We start from the raw sequence: 21,367 nt of genomic DNA, 5'->3' as shown, positions 1-21,367 counted from the left end.
CTAAAGACTTAGCTCTCTGCCTTAGTTTACTCATCTGTAACGTTGGAATGATAATACTTGCCCCATCTTGCAAAGCAGTTATGAGGACAATAAAAGTATGAAAACACATGCCAAATTCTTTTGAAATCTATAAAACCCTAGAGATGCAAGCAGTCATATGCTACTAGATACTTCATATAAATAGAGTTTTTATTAAATTACATTTTAATTGCCTTTGGGGAGTCTGCTACACAAATGAAATGGTCAGTGAATATTTGCTTAAAGCAAATAATTATTTTGTGATGAGTCAGTCCCTAATTTGTTCTCTGTATTTGAATTTTGCTATTTTGAATGCTCTGAAAATAGGACTTATTCATGCTCCTACTTAAAAGATTGCAATGATTATTCTGGGAATAATGCAGTGCTGAACAGAAGGGAGTTCGGAAGTTGGCATTCACCCTGGTGATGAGGGAGAAGAGAGCATCCTGGAACTCCTCCAGATGCCCCGCAGGGGCTCCTGGAACAAATGACTTTAATCCTCTTTGCGTTAGAAGTGACGTCATGAACGCCAAATTCTTAATGATTCAAAGCCACTCTGGGTCTCCTTAACCTCCTCTCAAATGCAGACATCTATAAACAGTCTCTTACATAAATATACTCAGTAACTTCCACAAATACAGAAATAAACCCATTGTCTCAAAGGATAAGGGTTAGACTATCAAAGCTGTGGTAGAAATCAAGAATAACCCAAACCTGGTTGAACTCAGTCCTGACCACCTGTTATTAGGGGTAGTTGAAATCCATAACCATAAACCAAAAGTTAAGGGTTTTATTCTGTGTTGGTTTGTTTTCATTTTACCACAAGTCTGCAAGAAAGAGAAAACTGGAGAATGATCAGGACTAGGCTATGGGTCACACGGAGGACGCAAGGCTAAGGTTTTGGGGAGTAGTTTAGTGTAGCGGGGAGGCCATGGGTTTGCAGTGTGGGAGATTTGTGCCTGAATTCTGGCTCCAGAGTTCTCAGGTGAGGGTGGCAATCTCTCAAAGCCTCAATTTTCTAATCTGTAAAACTGCAAATATTAAAATCTACCTCATAGTGTTGTGAAGATTACATGAGATAACATATGTAAAAGCAACTGAAAAAGTACTGGGTACAGAGTAGGTGCTGGATACATTTTGCTTATTTTAATAGGGGGAATCTGTGGGGAGGGAAAATTTTCTTCTTGATCCTCTTAGGGTCCCTGGCTGGGTCTGAATATTAAACTGACAAAAATAGATGAGGTAAAATAAGAAACATATTTGCTCTCTATCCTCAGGTCCTAGCACAAAGTTCCTAAAACTTCTGGCATTTCTCTATGTGATAGGAGTGCCTTTTATTATTCTTAAGGTGCACCTTTTAAGCACACCTGAGTTTATGCTAATAAAATGCCTTAGGGTGGAGACCCCTAGACAGCCTCAGGATGGGGCTGGTCAGTAGGAAGACCAAGTGATTAGAGGATTGGAGCTTTCAGTCTCATCCGCTGTCCTCTGGGAAGGGGCGGGGGACTATAAAAACTCTTGAATAAGGGTTGATGAGCTTCTGGGTTAGTGAACACATCCACATGCTTGGAGGGTGGCGTACCCTAGTTCCATTCCATGGGGACAGAAGCTCCTGCACGCGAGTCCCTTCTAGATTTCACCATATGTACCTCTTCTTATGACTCTTCATCTGTATCCTTTATAATATCCTTAAAATAAACTGGTAAATGTAAATAAGTAAAAGTATGTAAATATTTTTTAAAAAATGGGTAAATAAGTAAATGTTTCTCTGAATTCTGTGAGCCGCTCCAGCAAATTGAGTGAACCCGAGGAGGCAATCATGGGAATTTCAGAACCTGGATTTGGGATTGACATCTAATCTGGAGAAGGGGGGCAGTTTTATAGGACTGAGCCCAGAACCTGCAGAATCTGATGCCATCTCCTGGTAGATAAAATTAAGTTAACTGCTTGGTGGTATTGGAAAAACACACCTTAGAACAGATAAACAAGAGAAAAGCACACAAATTTATTTAATATAAATTTGACATGACACAGGAGCCTTTATAAGAAAATGAAGATCTGAAAGAAACAGACCTGAGTATTTTCATGCTAGGCTTGATGAAGAGTGGGCAGTCGCGTAAAAATATGAGTTAAGGAGTATGGGGTAAGTGTAGAGAACTGGGAAAAAATTAGCAAGGCCTATTTTGGGATTCTACTCAGCATTGCTTTGTCTTTGGAGATAAAGCTGCTCCTTTCCTCTGGATATAAGGAGGGCACCGCTCACATTAAGGTTTTATGACTTGTTTCAAGGGAGAAGAGTAGATGGAGGGAAGGGTCAGAGTGACCTTTCTGCTTCTGCCGTTCTCTCAAGCTCTCTCAACCCAAAATACTCAATCTGCCAAGGTGCCATATTTTGAGACCCACCAAACCATAGGGTCAGAAATTTTGAATTATTATAATAAAGCACATAATAATGAAAGCAGGAACTGAAAAAAAAATCCCAGCTCAGTGTGTGTGTGTGTGAGTGTGTGTGTGTGTGTGTGTGGTCATTTTTAAATCAAAAGGGAAACATTTCCAGCGTTAGATGGGAGTTACAACTGACAGACTTTGTGGTCCTTTTAAGATGCTTTGATTTAAATACACCATTCTCTATCTATAAGGCAAGTTGGTCACTGTCATTTTGCAGGAATTTTAAGTTTAGTCCATTTGTACTTCCCAGAAGGGAAACTTCGGGTCTATTTGGATGGTACTGCAGAGAAAGCTGCTTCATTTTAATAACTCTTTGCATTTTCTGAGCACATTTACTCTCGGAACCTGTGTTAAGCTGGATATTCTTATGGTCTAGTCATAGCATGGGGTCCCATTCAAAGAAACAGTCTGGCAGCCAAAGAGTAATTAAGCAATAAGAAACTGTATTACATCCTTCAAGGAAAAGCCCAAGAGGAATTGTTTCCTTAGCATATAGCAAAATTTCCCCCATCCTTTTCTCTGTCATTATCTCTCAAACATCTGGCACCTGCTCCAGGATCTCTCCACATCTCCCTACTCTGGATTCTTAACACTTTTCCCCATTTTTTGTTACCCAGGGTGATGCATAATGTAGTAATTTTATTCATACTCTTATTAAATAATTAACATTTCTTTGAACAGTAAATAATCAATAACTATCTAAATATTCTCAGACTACTTGCATTACCAATAAATCAAAATACATAAATGTAATGAAGTAAAATTTCCCAAATATTTAAGCATTGCAAACCTAATCCAACATTTCTAAATGTTAAATTCACAGATATATTAGGGCCTTGTAAATAATTTAACACCTTAAGAGACAACACTTAGACTATCATAATGATTACAAAAATCAGTACATTTACATTCAATAAGTGACAAGATTGTTAATCTTATAAATAAAACACCTCCTCATTTACGTATGTCACACCCTTAAATGCTTTCGCAACTATTTTACACACATACATTATTATTGAGCAAAATTTCCCTTAAAAGATACATACACATTTACCCTTATATCCTTCCCAGCATAACAGCTTATACATAAATGATGTCAGCAACTATTTGTTCAACTGAATTTTATATTTAGAACTTCCCCCAAAACACTGGTATTATCATCCCCATTTTATAGACGAAGAGACAGTTGCATAAACAATTTAAGGCATCCTGGCTTCCAAACCACCCTCCTACAAGAAAAACTGCCCTTCCTAGGCATCAGAGGGAACTTCCTCCGCAGTTTGATGGCAAGGCAGGCTATGATTTGGCCTGCTAGAGGTCCACTGATGCAATAAGAAACAGAACACAGAAATAATTCATTGGAGTGTATATTAGTCTGCTCGAGCTGCCATAAAATACAGGTGGGTGGGTTCAACACAGACATTTATTTTCTCAGTTTTGGAGACTAGATCCAAGATCAAGGTGTCATCAGGGTTGGTTTCCAGGGAGGCCTCTCCTCCTGAGTTCTCTGGTATCTCTTTCTCTCCTTATTAGGACACTAGTCCTGTCAGGTTAGGGCCCCACAATTATGACCTTATTTACCTCCGCAAAGGCCTTATCTCCAAATACAGTCATATTGGGCGTTAGGCTTCAACATGTGGATTTGGTGGGGGGCACAGTTCAGTTCATAAGAGTGCAACAATACATTCGAGGCAGAGCCCCTGAGGGCAACATGACTTTCTTCAGTCCAATTGTTCTGGGCTCCTCTTGATGGCAGATTCCTCTCTCCTCATGAGCTATATGGACTTAGAACTTGGGTCCTTTGTTAAGAATAAGGGAGGTGTTAGGAAGCATCCTTTGTATTCTTGATCTTGTGCGTGACCTTCACTCTCATTGTTGGTTGGTTTGCAAGTAAACTGAAGGAAAGCAAATGTCAAGAGAGTCCAAACCATCATTTTGCTGATCTTCAAAACTGGACTATCTCCTATGATAACCCCTTGAAGAGGCCACGTGATGCAATGTAAAGAGCACTATACCTGGAATCAGAAGTCCTGAGTTCAAATCCTAACAGCTTACCATGGCTCATAAGCCCCCTCATGCCTGGGATTCTGGATCCCCTGCATGTGAAGGGTGTTCTGTCACAGGCAGAGAAGAGAGAAGAGGCAGGAAGAAGGTCATGAATGGAGAGGTGAGCCTGGACAGGGAAAGAGCAATGAGTCAGTGGTGAGGAGGATTCAGGCTGGGTGGACAGAGGAAACTAGAGGAGAAATGGGGGTTACCAAGAGTTCTGAGAGTCCAAAGGATGGAGGAGAGGGAGCTTTGTAACAGGATGGCCAGGAATGATGGAGTTGGGGAGGAAGAGGAAGCTATTGACACAGCCGCCCACACGGGCTCTGCTGGCTGATGTTATCCCTCTGGACAAGGTGGCCTGGGGAAGGCCTCCTGCCCACCTGGGCGGGCACAGGGCAATTCAGGCCCATGGAAGTGGCACAGGGCTCAGCAGGAGGCAGGAGTCCCTTAACACAGGATTCATCAGGCTTGGATGCCTGCTGGGGAGGAGATGAAAACACAGTAAATGCATCTCATCATCCAAGGCAGGAAGGAAATGAAACAGTTGGAAGTCATTGAAAGGCAGATTTTATTTTAATTTGTAATAAAATATTTGGTTAACCCATCACTCTCTGATTTTGTATGTTCAAGATAGACATCACTTTGGCATACACTAGAAGGTCTGTGAACTCAGGCTTGTTCCAACTGTGCATGTCTGACTCATCTCGTCGACTACCTGATTTCTCATCAAGCCCTTTGCATGCTGGGTAAAACCTCTCAGAACTCTGATGTCAGACACTTTCTCCAAGGAGAAATTTACCTCATAGAGCATACTGTGTTACAGGCTGCAGTTGCTACCCAGAAATTTGGGATGAACTCACTCAGGGAACAGCGTAATTAGTATCACTTATTGAGTGTCCAGCTCAAAACGATTTTCATAGAACACTAAGAAACTATTGCCTTTTTCACTCCCGTTCATTCACAAGTGTACAGTAGAGTTTTCTAGAGGCTATGTGATATGTGAAGTCACAACGGTCTGACCACAGAATAGGTTTGCAAAAATGAAAAACAGTCACTCTTCTAACTAAATATTTTTCACTTTGAAATTATAGTTACTTTTCATAAAAACATGTTTTTAAAGTTAGCATGTGATGGGCCTATTACTGTTATTTTGATCTAACAAAATAAATATTTTGAAGAGAAATTTAATTGAAAAGTAAATTTTAGCTTACATAATATGGTAAATATTGATTAATAGAACCCACATTAACGAAAACTCTTTGAGTCTTCAATAATTTTTAAGAATGTAAAGGGGTCACAAGACCAAAATAATTGCAAACTGTGAGATCATGTACTTATCTTTTCTGTACATTCTCGTTAGTTTTCAGAACAGACCTGTAAGATAAAGCCTTTGATCTCCAGCTTACAGAAGACAAAAAGGAGGCTCAGAGAAAACCCACACCTCTCATAATAGACAGATGTAGAATTGTATACACGTATACATACTTTCTCTGCTATACCCATTTTCTGCACTGCCACCAACCCACTGTGACAAAAGGAAATTTTATGTAAGAGAAAGAAACCACAAGTAGTAGTGTTGCAAGAGGCGAACTTCACTTTCCAGTGCTTTCTGAAAAATATTCTCTGTGTTACTTTGTCTCAGGGAAGAAACCAATTTAGTTCAAAAAGACATTTCTCCATCTCTGCCTTAGCCCTGGGCACCTCTGGGACTCTTGGCTTTGGAGGGTCTGTGCTGGCCAGGGGCCTTGGAAAGACCGGGCTACCACGTCTGCACAGCGCCCTCTACTGGCCGCTCTCTGTTCCAGCACTGCTTGGTCCCGTCTGCTGGCTCTCCCGTCCTGGAAAAGCCTACAGGGACCACTCACTGGCATTTACCAAGGCTAGGAATTCCTCCAGGGTCAACCAGTCTTTTATCTGAATATACGAGGCTGTCTCCAACAGTGAACCCTTCCTGGGGACCCCTCCTGGTTTGCAGGTCCATTTTTCTACATCATTTCCCACATCCAGAGCTCAGAACACATACAAAGAACCACCCTTCTCTACTCTTGTCACTTGAGGAAGCAGTCTGGCATGAGCTTTGCTTTCACACAAACTTAGATTGGAATTGAGGCCCTTCCGCCCATAACTTGGCCCATTATTCTCATTTAAAAAGTGAAAAGTTAATATTTATCTCGTAGAGTTATTATGAGCCTGAAGTGGGATGATACAGAAGAGCTTGGCACAGGGCTGAGCAGGGCTGGTTTCCTGTTCCCACTTCTTCTCTGAGCTACAGGAGGAGCTGTCACGCTGCAAAGGGAGGCACTGTCACTGAGGGTGACCATGGGCTGCATGAAACCTTACTACACCCTGGTCTCCTTCCCGTCTTCAGTCATGGATTTAGCTCCCACCATGGACAGGCATTTGTGTGGCTCTTAGGACATAAAGTTGAAATAAGTTAGAATCTCTTCTCTGAAGAAGCTTACAGCTTAGTGCAGTGGTTCCAAACTTTTTCAAGAACATTGCTCACAGTGGTTAGACATTTATATAACTTGCGAAATGATGGCCCTGACTAGCCTAGTACCCACCTGGCACTATACATAGTTATTACCATATCATTGACTATATTTCCTTTGCTGTACTTCACATCCCCATGACTATTTTGTGACTACCAATTTGTACTTCTTAATCGCTTTGCCTTTTTCACCCTGTCCCCCAAACCCCCTCCCATCTGTCAACCATAAGTTTGTTCTCTGTATCTATGAGTCTATTTTTGTTTTGTTTGTTCATTTATTTTGTTAATGTCTAACCATTGTGCTGTACACCTGAACCTAAAGTAATATTGAATATCAACTGTAATTGAAAAAGAAAAATTAAAGAAAGAACATTCTTCCCTTATAAGACTTACAAAAAAAGAGTTTTTTTTTTTTTTTTTAAAGAGATTTTAGGGTCACAGCAAAATAGAACAGAAAGTCCAGAGATTTCCCATATGGTTTCTTCCCCAGAGATGCACAGCCATCCGTACTAGCAGCACCCCTACCAGAATGGTACATGTGTTACAACTGATGAACCTACAATAACATATCATTATCCCAAGTCCACAGTTTACCTTAAGGTTCACTCTTGGTGTAGTATGTTCTGTGGGTTTGGACAAATGTATACACACCAGGCGCTTATATGCCAAACTGGAAACTGGTCAGAGTGAGAGATTTGAGGCTTTGAAGATGCAGAACGGGGGCCGTGAGCCAGGAACGTATGTGGCTTCTAGAAGCTGGAAAAGACAAAAAATGGATTATTCCCTAAAGTTTCCAAAAGGAACACAGCCCTGCCGACACCTTCATTGTAGCCCAGTGAGACCCATATCAGACTTCTGAGGTACAGAACAAGAAGAGAACAAAAAGCTGTTGTAAGCCTCTAGGTTTGTGGTACTTTGTTACAGCAACAATAGGAAATGCATACTGGGAGAAGTATGAGAAGCAGGAGTCCTGCAGGGAGGAACTTGAGGGCAGCACATCATTCTCATTCAGACCATTAGCTTAATAAGCTTGGATTTATTTTTCTATTTTATTTATTTTGTGATTATTATTATTTGCATTCTAGCAATCCTCAAAATAAGGCACCTGTAGCATGGAAATGATTATTTTCCTTATGTAAGGGGTTATTTACCACATTATCCTATTTGAAGTGATTATTCTCATTCATCAAGTTGAATTTAATTAATTTTCATATTTCAAGGGCTGGATAGCTCCTAACTATATCCAATTGGCCACTAGTTCCACAAAACAATCTGTGTTTCTCCGTCTTGCATTTATTTGCATCCTAAAAGGCTGTATTTATTTCTCTAGGGTAAAACTGCTCTGTATGCTGAGCCATATTGGCAAATTCTCTGGAGGGAAGTGAATCTTCTAGTAAAACACAGCCCAAGAATTTGTGGTGAGCAGATGAACACTAAAAACATGAGTTTAGCTGATGGAAGAGGGTAGAAGAGAGAAGGCATTCTGTGAAGGAGACAATGCTTTCCGGAGGAGCTGGGCTGCCAGACCCCAGAGCCAGTAGCCGCCAGCAGCTGCTCACAGACAACTTCAAAGATGCTTTCCAGTCTGTGGATCCTATTTCTGACCTTATTTGGGAGACCTTGTGAAGAGCTTTTTCATATTTGTTTTCCAGTTGCCTCGGAAGCCCACATCTGTGAATGTTTTCATACCAATCGTGGAAAATTCAGATCTGTTCAGAGGCACGTAGTCTTCAGGGCTTACTGTGACGTCAGGGTTTCATCTGAGTGTTTGGTGGCTCAGCTTGCTGTGTCATGTTTTATTTTTGTAAGTCAACATGTACAGCAGCATTTATTTCCAGACTGGCCTGAGGGTAACACTAGAAAATGCTTCCAAACAGAAGGACAAACCTCTTGCTGGATTTATGTGATGCATAACTAGACTGGTATCATCATATAACATATTATTACACGTCTATAAAACTTATGTGTCTATTTACATATATACACACTAGTAGAGATATATAATAGCATTAGGGTGAAATTTCTTTATAACTCCAGCAAGATTCTGCCATCAACATTCTATAACCTGTAATTAATACTCTAGTCAATAATGTTATAACCACACATTGATACTACTTCTGTATTACCCTCTACTTTTCAAACATCCACCATAACTACATATAGACATAGACTTCCCATGTTACAAAGCCCTTTCTCATGTATTATTTCACTTCATCCTCACACAGTCTGGTTTTAGAGTAAGGAAACTAAGTCTAAGAGGGAAGTGAGGTACCCAGGATTACAGAGCTACCAAGTGGTGGAGCTGAAGCCAGCAAATAACAGCTGCTATTTGTTCTATATGGCTACACCTTCGAGGAACTCCAAAATATTGAGAAGTTGGGATGTTAGAAAAAGAATGCTTCTCATGGATTCAGCGTATACTGTATGCCAGGCGCTGTGTTGGGCACTTCTCATATAATCTTTCTGCTCATCCTCCGAGATAAGTAGTATAATTCTCACTGTACAGATGAGGAGTCTGAGGTGCAAAGAGATGAAACAATAAGCTCCAGGCCATACAATTCACATCCGATAGAGCCAGGTTTGAAATCAATGCCGACTCTAAAGCCCATGCTCTTCCCTTTGGGCTGTGTTACCTGTGTTCACTTTAGTGCAAATTTAAATCAGTGCTGTTACCTTTTGTGTCAGAGTTTGCATTTTGCAACATCTCTAGTTACGGAATGAAAGGATGTGTTCCCTGTTTTAAAAGAAATTCCAAACCTGAGGAAACAGGTGGGAGGAAGAGTCTAGGGGTCAGTGGGTGGCCCCCTTAGTGTCTCTGAAAATCACACGTGGAGTTGGCCAGCTGGAGGCTGCTTGCGGCATGACGCTGATTCTCAGGGAGGACAAACAGGCTCTTCTGGGAAGTGTCACATGTGCAACACAGCAGAGACTTCCCGAGTTCCCGAGGCGGAACACCTGAGTCTGAGTGACCCTGCTCTAGGAGTTGTGTGGCCTTGACAGCTTCCTCACCCTCTTGGGGACTCTGCTTCCTTCCTTGGAAAACAGGGATTAAATTAGATAATATATTGGAGGGGCGGAGTTGCAAGGCAAAAATGGGAAGCTATTCCTATGTGTTCTTTTCTACCAAGTCAAAACTCCCTTCACCCTTCTCCGAATGACCACTCTGCGGAATCCATTAATGACTGCCCGGGCACGCACACAGTAAGAAGCTTTCCCATGCAGACTTCTCAAGGGCTTGTGCTCTGCCGATACACCTGTCATTTCCTGCAGGAGTTTCCAAACCTCTTTACCAAGAAGCTACCTTACTTGGCAAGATTGTGGTTTGTGTTAAGAAGTGACTTTGCAAATCATAGTGACGGCTCCTGCTCTACAGGCTGATGACATGTTGAAGGAAACCTGCCCACAGCTGCAGATTTTCAGGAAGCCAGTTACAGGAGGCCACACAGTGTAAGCTTTGGAGGTGGGTGGAGCCCAGCTTCAGAGTCTCCCAGCTGTGATGTCTACCAGGATGGCTTCATCTCTCTAACCTCAGTGTCCTTGTTTGTATAATGAAGTTAAAATTTCCACCTTTCAGGGCAACTGTAAGGATTACAGATCATGTTAATGAAATGCTTAACAAAGGGCCTGGGATAGAGTTGGTGTTGAGCAAACAGTTCTCCTGTTTCCCCTTCCACCTCTCTTCCTTGTGCCCACCTTCAGAGGTGTGCATTTGTAACAGACACAAAAGGCAAAAGTGCATCAGATGAGGAAAGGCTCTGCAGGGGCTCCTTACTGGGTTCTGTCCACTCTGGAAGACTCACCTGGGTCAACCTTATTCACACATTCCACCCACACGTGTTCTTCAACTCAAGACTTTATGAAGATGACAAAGGGATTTGGTAAAGATGGCTGAACCTGTGTGTATTAATGAGAACAATATTAAGACATTGTTGTATGGTGATCCCTGCTGAATTCTGGCATCAAACTCCTGTTTATCTTCACTTAAGACAGGAGAGTTGCCCTCATGTGGCGAGGCCATGTAAAGGCCCACACCGTAATGTTTGTCTGCCACATCCTAGGAACCCTCTTGTGTCTTATTTTCTTCATTGCCTCTGCTGAAATGTCCATTTCCTGCTTCAGAGCTGGTAGTGCTGACTTCTTAGCCTTTGTTTACGTAATTGCTGAAATTGTAGCTTTTAAGTCCAGCATCTTTATCAACTTGATCTCTACAAAAGGCTTTGCTTCCCTTGCCAATGCCCTGTGAATGCTGGTGGCTGCTTCTCAATCTGCATGGATATGGCCCCTGTTTGGCTAAACCATGGTACTTCCTGAGAACAGTGTTTAAATAATTCCTGGGAAGCAGCTGCTCTCCGGCATGAGTTTCAGTCCCTTCATATCCAATTTCCTGTGATTTCATTATAGTCTGCATGCCTTTGGACTCAATTTTAAGAAAGAATGAAACACAACAAGGCACTTTGCCCTTAGATAATGTCTATCATTCAGGCACTTAACTTAGCTGTGTCCTGAGCTGGGCTACCTGCAGAGAACTGCGCTAGGGACATTGGTGAATCGATGTGTGGCGCTCCCTGCCCTCAGGAAACCTGGGCACAGACTGAATGTGCTGAACTGGAGAAAGTAAACCTAGTCAGTGCTTGCAGTGTGACAAGTGAGAGATAAATCAATACATGTGCAGGTGCAGGGAAGGTACGTGGAAACTAAGAAATAAGTCACGGGTATTCAAGGATCTACAGAACTTGAGGAAACAGAAAGGACAACATGGGAAAGCATTCTAGGCAGAAGAAACAGCTTGAGCAAAGACACCAAAATGGAAATTTGCCCACTGTGTTTAGGGCATTGAGAGATTGTTTCATTCACTTCTTTTAGAATGGTGGAAATCAAGTTTGTAAAGATAATTGGGATCAATAAAGGGAGTTTGGGCTTCTCTCCTTTAGATAGTGAAGTCACTGAATATTTTTGAGCAGAAAAATGGCATGCTGAAAGTGGCGTTTTAGGAAAATTATGTTGGCAATGGTGCTTGGAGGGGGCTGTCACTAAGGAGCAAAAGAAGACACCCCAGGTGGGGCAGTAGTTTGAGGACTACAGAAAAGATCTGATGAGAAATGATAAGAACCTGAACTAGGATGACCGTAGAGGGAAAGAGAAATACCGGACAAGTTAAATACCAATTGGAGAGCAAGCAGATAGTGGACTTAACGAGACGACAGGAGAAGCCAGGCCATCGCAGGTAAAGGTGGGGAAGCGGAGCTTATTTGCAGGACAATGTATTGTCTGCCTAAACAAGTTAGATTTAAGTTCTGGTCAGACAACCAGCAAGTGAAGGTGAAATCACCAGCAAGGTACAGGAGATCCAATACAGAGGTGGAGAATGAATTCCGGCTGCAAATAGGATTTGGGTGGAGGGGATAGCTGGAATTATGACAGTTCTGCTTCAGACTGTGAGAGCCTGTGTGAGATTTAAGGCAGAGAAGACTGAGGAGATACTGAAAGTCTTAAAAGAGATCAAGGACAATTGAAAGAGCAGGGCTGAAAAGCCAGTAGGGTGGGATGAAGATAATAGGCTAGGGTATTCATCCTGAAACGAAGGGCTCCATAGCAATTGTCTAACAATTGCTGGGCCCTTAGCGACAGGATGGGGTGGGGGTGGGGAGAGAGAGGGCAGTAAATCAGGAAAACAAAGGTAGGGGGCAGAACCATTTTGACTATAAGGCTAGCGTCAGAAAAAGCGTGGTACTAGAGTCATAACAAATGCAAGATTGGCTCAGGCTGACATTGATATGGAGGTGTCCAAGCAGGTGGGGTGGGGGCAGGACCCATGGAGCCAGAAGGCTGGACCTCAAGGATCTTGAATTCGGAGGGTCTGCCCAACTAAAATAGGAACCCCAGGATTGGAGGATGTGGACAAGATCAGAATTCTGGTCGGGAGAAGAGAGGTGACAGCCCAGGAATCACAAGGTGTAGAACGATGGTTTTCTGTTTTTTTGTTCCCTAAACCTTAATGGTTCACAGAGATGCCTCAAGAGCTGCTAAAGGAACAGAAAGTCTCCAAGCTTTTCCCACCCCCATTCCACCTGAGCAGGTCTATGTGTTTTACTTACGGAGTTTGCGACAAGAGTTAATTTGAAAAAAAAATCTTCCACTACTAAAATAAAATTTCAAAATCATTGTTGGGGGAGCTGGCCTACCAGTGTAAATGCAGAGGCATTATTATTGACAGTGACAATAAAAAACTGGAGACAACTTGAAAGTCTATCAATAAAGGAACAGTTGAATAAACTGCAGCATAGTCATTGTGCCAAACCACTGTAGCTGTCAACATAATCAGCTAGCTCTACATACGTAAATTGACCTAACAGTGCAGCAATGTTCGTGCTGTATTGTTAAGGGCCAGAAACAAGTTGCAGGGCAATGCATGTGTTACGTATACTTGTAAACAAATAAACTAAAAAACCTGAAGAAACAAAAACATATGTATTTTTGTTTGTTACATGAAAGATAAGGAAGCCTACACACTAGACTTTGATGTCTTTGGGGACTGGAGTTAAAAGAAGGTAGGATTATCACCTTTTTTAGAGATACCATATAGTATAAGTGGTTACTATGAACCTATATTTTTCCTATTATACCTTTTATTTGAAAATAACTATAGATTCATTAGAAATTACAAAAACAGTCCAGAGAATCCTGAGTTCCTTTCTTTTTTTTCTTTTTTTTTTAAATTAAAGTTTATTGGGGTGACAATTGTTAGTAAAGTTACATAGATTTCAGATGTACAATTCGATATTACATCATCTATAAATCACATTGTATGTTCACCACCCAGAGTCAGTTCTCCTTCCATCACCATATATTTGATCCCCTTCACCCTCATCTACCACCCCTCTGCCCCCTTACCCTCTGAGTTCTTTTCATCCACGTTACCCTCATAGTAACATCTTATAAAATAATAGTACAATAGCAAAGCCAGGAAATTGACACTGGCACAATCCATAGATATTATTCAGATCTCAGAAGCTTTATATGCACTTGTGTGTGTGTGTGTGTATGTGTGTGTGTGTGTGTACATATAGTTCTATGCAATTTTATCACATATATAGATTTGTGTAACCACCGCCACAACCAAGATACACAGTGGTTCCATCACTACAAAGATCCCTCATGCAACCCCTTTACAGTCACACCCATTCCCCTTCCATCCTCCCCACACCCTGATACATGGCAACCAGAAATCTGTTCTCCATTTTTATAATTTTGTCATTTCAAGAATGTTATGTAAATGGAATTGTAACAGTATGTAACCTCTTGAGAGTGGCTTTTCTTTTATTCAGCATAATTTCCTTGATATCTATTCAATTGTTGCATATATCAATAGTTCGTTTCTTTTTATTGCTGAGTAGCAGCCCATGGTATGGATGTACCATCATTTGTTTAACCATTCATCCATTGAAGGATACATGGGTTGATTCCAGTTTTTGTCTATTACAAATAAAGTTTCCAAAAACATTTGTGTACATGTTTGTGTGTGGACATAATTTTTTATTTCTCTGAGATAAATGCCCAGAATTGTGATTGCTAAATCATAAGGTAAGAATATGTTTAGTTTTTTAAGAAACTGCCAAACTATTTTCCAGAATGACTGTACCATTTACAGTCCCACCAGCAATGTATAAGTAAGCAATCCAATTGCTCAGCATCCTTACCAACATCTGCTATTATCACTATTTCTTCTTTTAGGTTTTTTTAATTAATTTTTAAAATTAGTTTCAGGTGTAGAAAGCAACGTAATAGTTAGACATTTAAACCCCTCATAAAGTGATGACCCACCCCCAAGCCACCACCCCTCTGACATCTTAAATAGCTGTTACAATAACATTGACTATCTTCCCCATGCTGTACTCCACATCCTGTGACTATATATACCTAAATATTTAGTTATAGTTGACATTCAATATTATTCTACTTAAGCTCTTCAGGTGTATAGCGCAGTGGTCGAGCATCTACACAGTGATCCCTCTGATAAGTCCAGTGCCCATCTGGCACCTTACATGATCTTTACAATATTGTTGATTGTATTCCCCATACTGTATTAACTATCAATTTATATTTATTAATGCCTTCACGTTTTTCACCCTGACCCCAACCTCATTCCCATCTATCACCCTGGTAGTTCTAGTACCTATCTGGCACCAGACCTAGTTATTACAATATTGTTGACTATGTTTCTTAGGCTATAACCTACATCCCCATGACTACTGTATAACACCCAATTTGTTCTTCTTAATCCCTTCCCTTTTCACCCATCCTGAACTCCCCTCCCATCTTAAAGAAGTCCCTCTAAGAGTCTTTGTAATACTAGTTTAGTGGTGATGAACTCCTTCAGCTTTTTCTTGCCTGGGAAGCTCGTTATCTCTCCTTCAATTCTAAATGATAGCATGGCTGGGTAGAGCAATCATGGTTGTATGTCATTGCTTCTCATCACTTGGAATATTTCCTGCCACTCCCTTCTTGCCTGTAAAGTTTCTGTTGAGAAATCAGCTGACAGTCTTATGGGGGCTCCCTTGTAAGTAACTAACTGCTTTTCTCTTGCGGCTTTTAAAATTCTCTCTTTGTATTTAACCTTTGCCGTTTTAATTATGATGTGACTTGGTGTTGGCCTCTTTGGGTTTATCTTGTTTGGGACTCCCTGTGCTTCCTGGGTTTGTATGTCCATTTCCTTCACCAGGCTAGGGAAATTTTCTGTCATTATTTCTTCAAATTCGTTTTCACTTCCTTGCTCAGTCTCTTCTCCTTCTGGTACGCTTATAAAGTGAGTGTTGGTATGCTTGATATCGCCCCAGAAGAACCTTAAATTCTCCTCAATTTTTTGGATTCTGTTTTCTTTTTGCTGTTCTGGTTGGATGTTTTCTGCTACCTTATCTTTTACATCACTGGTTAGTTCCTCTGCTTCATCTAATCTAATATATTCCCTATAATATATTCTTCATTTCCATTATTGTATCCTTAATTTCTGACTGGTTCTTTTTTATGGTTTTTATGGTTCCCATCTCCATTTTTATGAGATCATTGAGCATTCTTATACCCAGTGTTTGGAATTCTGCATCTGATAGATTGCTTGTCTCCGTTTCTCTTGGTTCTTTTTCTGGAGTTTTGTTCTATTCTTTCACTTAGAACCTGTTTCTTTGTCACTCCAGTTTGGCTGTCTCCCTGTGTTTGTTTCTATTTATTAAGTAGGGCTGCTATGTCTTCTGGTCTTAGTAGAGTGGCTTTATGTAGTAGGTGTGCTGTGGGATTCAGTGGTGCAGTCTTTCTGGTCACCTGAGCCATACGCTCCAGGTGCATCTCTTGTGTGGATTGTGTGTGCCCTCCTCTCGTAGTCAAGCCTTGATTCATAATTGCACATCAGTATGAGGGACTGACCCTTGTGTTCACTGGTTGTGAGGACTGGCCTTGACTACACTGGAAGAGCTGTTGTGCAGGGCTGATCCCACACAGCAGGATCTAACTCAGCAGGACTCTGGTACCTGCCCAATCTGCCCTTTGGGTGTGTCATACTTGGAGATGGCTAGTTAGTGTTCCAGCTCATTTTGAAGCTGGCTACTGATGGTGCCAGCCCCAGGACCATCTTGGAGGGGATCCGCTGTAGGTCTACTTCAGCCACAGCCCATGCCCCACCCAGGGCCACCTAGCTAGACCCAGAAAGAAATCCGCAGATGGATGCCACCTGTGCTGTGCCTGGAAGCACCTTGAGAGGCCAAGCCATGAACCAAGGCCAGCTGCCGCTAGTGCCGGCTTAGGGCTGCTCAGCCAGATGTACAGGATATGCTCAAGCCAGATGCTGCTTGTCTGGGTTCTACGAACCTTTGAGAGACCCTAGGAAAGTCTGTAGCTTGAGCCAAAGCAGGTAGTCTGCATGAGACAGCCATTGAAAGCAGCTTGGGTGTGCCTGAAAGTTGGGCGGGGCCAGATCTCAAATTGCCAGGGCAGAGACTCAGAAATGGTGGCCACCTGTGTTTGCATGCTGGGAAGGTGGAGGGCTCAACAAAGAAACAGTGGCCTCCACAAGTTCCCCTGTCCAGGAGAAAGCCTCCTCTCCAGCTCCCGTTCCAAGCCAGACAACTCAGTTCCCCACCATTTGTCCCTGCCGCATTTCCAGCAGCTGCCCCAGTTCTGGAGCTCTGAGCGAGTGATTCCACTGGTGGGTAAGTCCATGCATGGTCCCTTTAAGAGGGACACCTGTGAGTACAGCCACACTGTCTCGCTCAGTCACAATCTTCACTGTTTTTCTCAACCAAAAATTATGAGGACTTCTCTTCCCAGCACTGGAACCCTGGGCTGGGGTGAGGCTGGTATCTCTCACTTCTTTAGGGGCTGGGGGGACCCCCACTGCCAAAATAGCCCTCCCAATCTTTAATAGTCATGCGGGTGTGGGACCAGCCTGTTCTGCGTCTCTGATCTTCCTACCAGTTTGGAGGTGGCTTCTTCTGCAAGTCCTTAGTTGAAAGGCTTCAGTTCAGCTTGATTTTGGGTGATTCTCAATAGTGGTTGTTTTGTAGATTAGTTGTAATATTGATGTGGTTGTGAGAGAAGGTGAACACAGCATTTACCTACTGCGCCATCTTGGTTGTCCAGAACAGCTGAATTCTTGCTATGCTGCAGAGCCAGAATGGCTTCTTTTAGATGTTTTAATAGGTTTGTAGTGATATTTAATTTGCACTTCCCTAATGGTGAATGATGGTGGACAAATTTTTATGTTCTTATTTGCAATCTGTATATCCTCTTTGATGAAATGTCTGTTTATGTCTTTTGCCCATTTTCTAATTGGATTTTTGTATTTTTTTTCTATTCTTGAGTTTTGAGAGTTCTTTGTATATTCTAAATGTAAATCTTTTGTTAGATATGTGGTTTGCAAATATTTCCTTCCAGTTTTGTCTTTTCATCATTTTAATAGCCTTTTGTACAGTAAAACTTTTTCATTTTGATGAAGTCCAATTCATTGATTCTTTTTTCTTTTATGAATCATAGTTTTGGTATCACATCTAAGACCTTCTCATCTGGTTCTAGATCCTGAAGATTTTCTTCTGTGTTTTCTCCTAAATGTTTTACATTTAAATCTATGACCTATTTTGAGATAATTTTCATTTAAAATGTGAGGTTTAGGTCAGGGTTTTTTATTTGTTTTTTGCTTGTGGATGTCTGATTGTTCCAATACCATTTCTTCATTGAATTGCTCTTGCATCTTTGTGAAAAATCAGTTCCGTGTGGATCTTTTTCTCGATTCTTTATTTTGTTCCATTGATCTATGTTTCTATCCTTTTGCCAGCACCACACTGTCTTGATTACTACAGTATGTAGTAAGCCTTAAAATTGTGTGGAGTGAATCCATCCATTATATTCTTTTTCAAAATTGTTTTAGTTACTATAATTCTTTGTTTTCCCATATAAATTTTAGAATAAATGTGTTTATATCTACAAAAAAATAAAATCTTACTTGGATTTTCATAGAAATTGCATTAAATCTATGAATCAATTTGGGTAGAACTGACCAAATATACGTTGTCTTCCAAACTAGGAACATGGAATGTCTTTCCATTTATTTAGGTCTTCCTTGATTTCTTTTAACAGTATTTTGTAGTTTTCAGCAAACAAGTCCTATACATGCTTTATTTTATTGGAAAAATTAAACAATTTTAATTTATTTACTTACTTATTTTTACTATCCAAATATCAGGGTTTATTATTCTCTCTTTTTTTTCAGTAAAGTAATTTTAAAAATCATTGATGTAGATGATAAGTAGAGAGACAGAGAGTTTTGAAATGGAAGTAGGTGTGAAAAGCTAATGTTACGTGTTTATCTTTTCTATCAAAGGCAGCAAGAAAGAAGGGAAAGGGGTAAATGCTGCCAAGGGTAAGGCTCAACAGCAAAGGGCTCTGGGTAACCAGAGATTCCAGAGGATTAGTGAGCCCAGAGGGGAGTGAAGGGTCCCTGAAAGGAATGTGGAAAGGTATCCTAGGTGGCCTCCACTTAGGATATGCTGTCAAGGAGCACCCAAGGCCACCACCAGCTCAGGGTGAGGCATGGGGGTCTGTGATCTTATAAGCAGGAGACACACGAGCCCTTTTACTGAGGAGGCCCTATATGAGATTTCCAGTTTCCCATCCGACTATGGAAAGGTTATATAGATGAATTTGAAATCACCCAGTGACTAGGAGATTCAATCCTATAAAGTGCACATACAGTAACCTACTCAGATGTCACAGCCACTATGCTAATGTATTCTCTTAACAGCTTAGAGTGTTTCTCCTTGTTGCCAAATAGTCGTGGCAGTGAATAAAGATGCTATTCCTTACCCTTACCATTTCTCAACTGCAAAGTCACTAGGGCATGGCTTCCCGTTAAATTTATCGTTGTCCCTTCCACAGGGCAGAGGAGCTAACATCAGGAATGATCATTTTATCTCTTACACTTTTGCAAAGGTAAAAGTACTGAGAAATTTTGCCATAAATTCTCATCTTCTCCATGATAAAACAGAGTAAACTAGAATATTAGAATTCAGAAAAACAAAGATTAAAATATAATATCCATGAAGCAAATGACAAATCAAATTATATTATACCTGAAAGAAATAGAATTTTGTTTTTAAAGGCAAATATGATCTTTCTCCAGCAGGATATAATTTCTGGCTCTTTTGTCACAAACAAATCACTAAGAAGGAATAGCATTTTGTTACTGCACAGAGTAATTCCTGAGGAGAAGGAAATGTTGGGTGTGCAGTGCCATGTCAGGCTTTTGCTCAGGCTTATAGAATATATTAAAAACACCAAGGTAGACGTCTATCTAAACTTCGTTCATAAACCCACAAATGCATGAAGCAGATTCCAAGACCAACAAGTGTAAAATAGCACGCAATAGAATATTAATCTACATGAGTATAAATTACAAATTTTAATAGAAAACTATCTAATAGAAATTAGTTACACCTACTACTTGAGATTACTTGAGACGGTTCAGAACTAATACTAGAAGAGGAAGTGGGCGCAACAACTAGAACAGTCTACAGTTGGGCATTTGGAAGGGGGCCCTAGAGAAAGCTAGAGTGTGGTTTTGTTGAGTAGGAGGAATGAGCTGGAATGCTACTTCCTGAATAAACATTGTGAACTCCTTGGCAACTTGTTTCTGTAGGCAAATGTTATCTAAACAAGACATAAGTGATGATTTGATCATGGTTGGAGGGATCACAGGAAGTAGTCAGAAAAGAGCGTAGCCGACCAGAAGAAAGCAAACACTCAATAGTGCTTACTCTGGCTTAGGCACTGTTCTCAGCGCTGCACAGGTGCAGCTCATTAGTCCTCAGGACAACACCGTGAACTAAGTACTCTTATGATAGCAGTTTACGGGTGAAGAAAATGCGGCACAAAGAGGTTAAGAAATTTGTCCAAGATTTTTCTAGTTAGGCTGTGGCAGAACTTGAGCCATGTTCTTAACCACCACATCATGAAAGTGGTTTAACAGGATACTAAATACAAGTCGGATATGGAAAAATTGGTGCCAATTCCTCCCATGTGCCATAGCAATTTCTCCTATTTGGGATTCACTGCCAGTGAGACTGGAAGACCCCCACTGCTTCTACAAAGACTTAAATAAAGGAATTCAATCACTGAGGGAGACTTTCTCCATGAGGAAAGAAAAGGCCCAGGAGGGGAGATTTGGTTAAGAGAGACAGCAAAATGCTAAAGAAACACAAGACTGGGATTCAGGAGGCTATGAAACAACCATTCCAACCCGAATCAAAGGGTTAAATCTAACAAGAAAGTCCAAAGTATCTCCAAAGGCCCAGGTGAGGTGACCAATTAAGCAGGTAGTAAACGGAAGAGACAAAAATGCAACAGCCCAATCACTGTGTGGACCCAAATCCAGTAGACTGAATGTATGGCATACCTGTAAGTTACCTGCTTCGTGGTTTACCCATAATTTTGTGAAGTGGCTTTGCCCAACAAGCATCCAACTAACAGAGTTGTGCTGAAGACCACTGGTGGGGAAGTGCCATGGAAAAAGCAAAGGGAAAGGTCTCACCCTTTAGAGAAGAGCCCAGATTTCCTTCACACCATCTGTGGAGGTACTAGCCGCACACAAGAGGGAGCCTTCTCATTGATTCACTCCATTACAGTGGTTTCCTTCTCCTCTGCAGTTATGTTGAATAGGAAACCAAGATTCATCTTTTCAGATTTTGGCTTTGAGATGCACCAGGGCCCTTTGATGTGGCGCTGTGATGTCCTGACCGCACAGCCATTTGCCAGTCCACCAGGTCCGCCACGGTTGAGCTTGGAGCTCTCTAACAGAGCATCGTCACCAGGCTTCTCAGAGAT

At 41.2% G+C, this 21,367-nt stretch overlaps 1 protein-coding gene and 1 long non-coding RNA gene across 4 annotated transcripts in view; one reads left to right on the top strand and one right to left on the bottom strand.

Annotated features, from left to right (window-relative positions):
* CYSLTR2 (cysteinyl leukotriene receptor 2) overlaps positions 1-8,905 on the top strand; it is a 55,919-nt gene extending 47,014 nt beyond the window's left edge. For all 3 annotated transcript variants that reach the window (XR_004422805.1, XR_004422804.1, XM_033103826.1), the window contains one exon: positions 8,337-8,905. The gene's annotated coding sequence lies outside the window, so the exon portion shown is untranslated. The remainder of the gene's footprint in view (positions 1-8,336) is intronic.
* LOC117021077 (uncharacterized) lies at positions 7,607-21,357 on the bottom strand. The gene is made up of 3 exons (XR_004422806.1): positions 21,075-21,357; positions 10,807-10,900; positions 7,607-7,762 (listed from the first exon to the last, which is right to left on the bottom strand). It is a non-coding gene; the product is annotated as an uncharacterized LOC117021077 (long non-coding RNA).
* Between the last annotated feature and the right edge of the window lie 10 nt (positions 21,358-21,367).

The sequence above is a fragment of the Rhinolophus ferrumequinum genome, chromosome 4 (genome assembly GCF_004115265.2).
Source record: "Rhinolophus ferrumequinum isolate MPI-CBG mRhiFer1 chromosome 4, mRhiFer1_v1.p, whole genome shotgun sequence".
Lineage (NCBI taxonomy): Eukaryota > Metazoa > Chordata > Mammalia > Chiroptera > Rhinolophidae > Rhinolophus > Rhinolophus ferrumequinum.
This window is presented reverse-complemented; position numbering and strand designations above follow the sequence as displayed.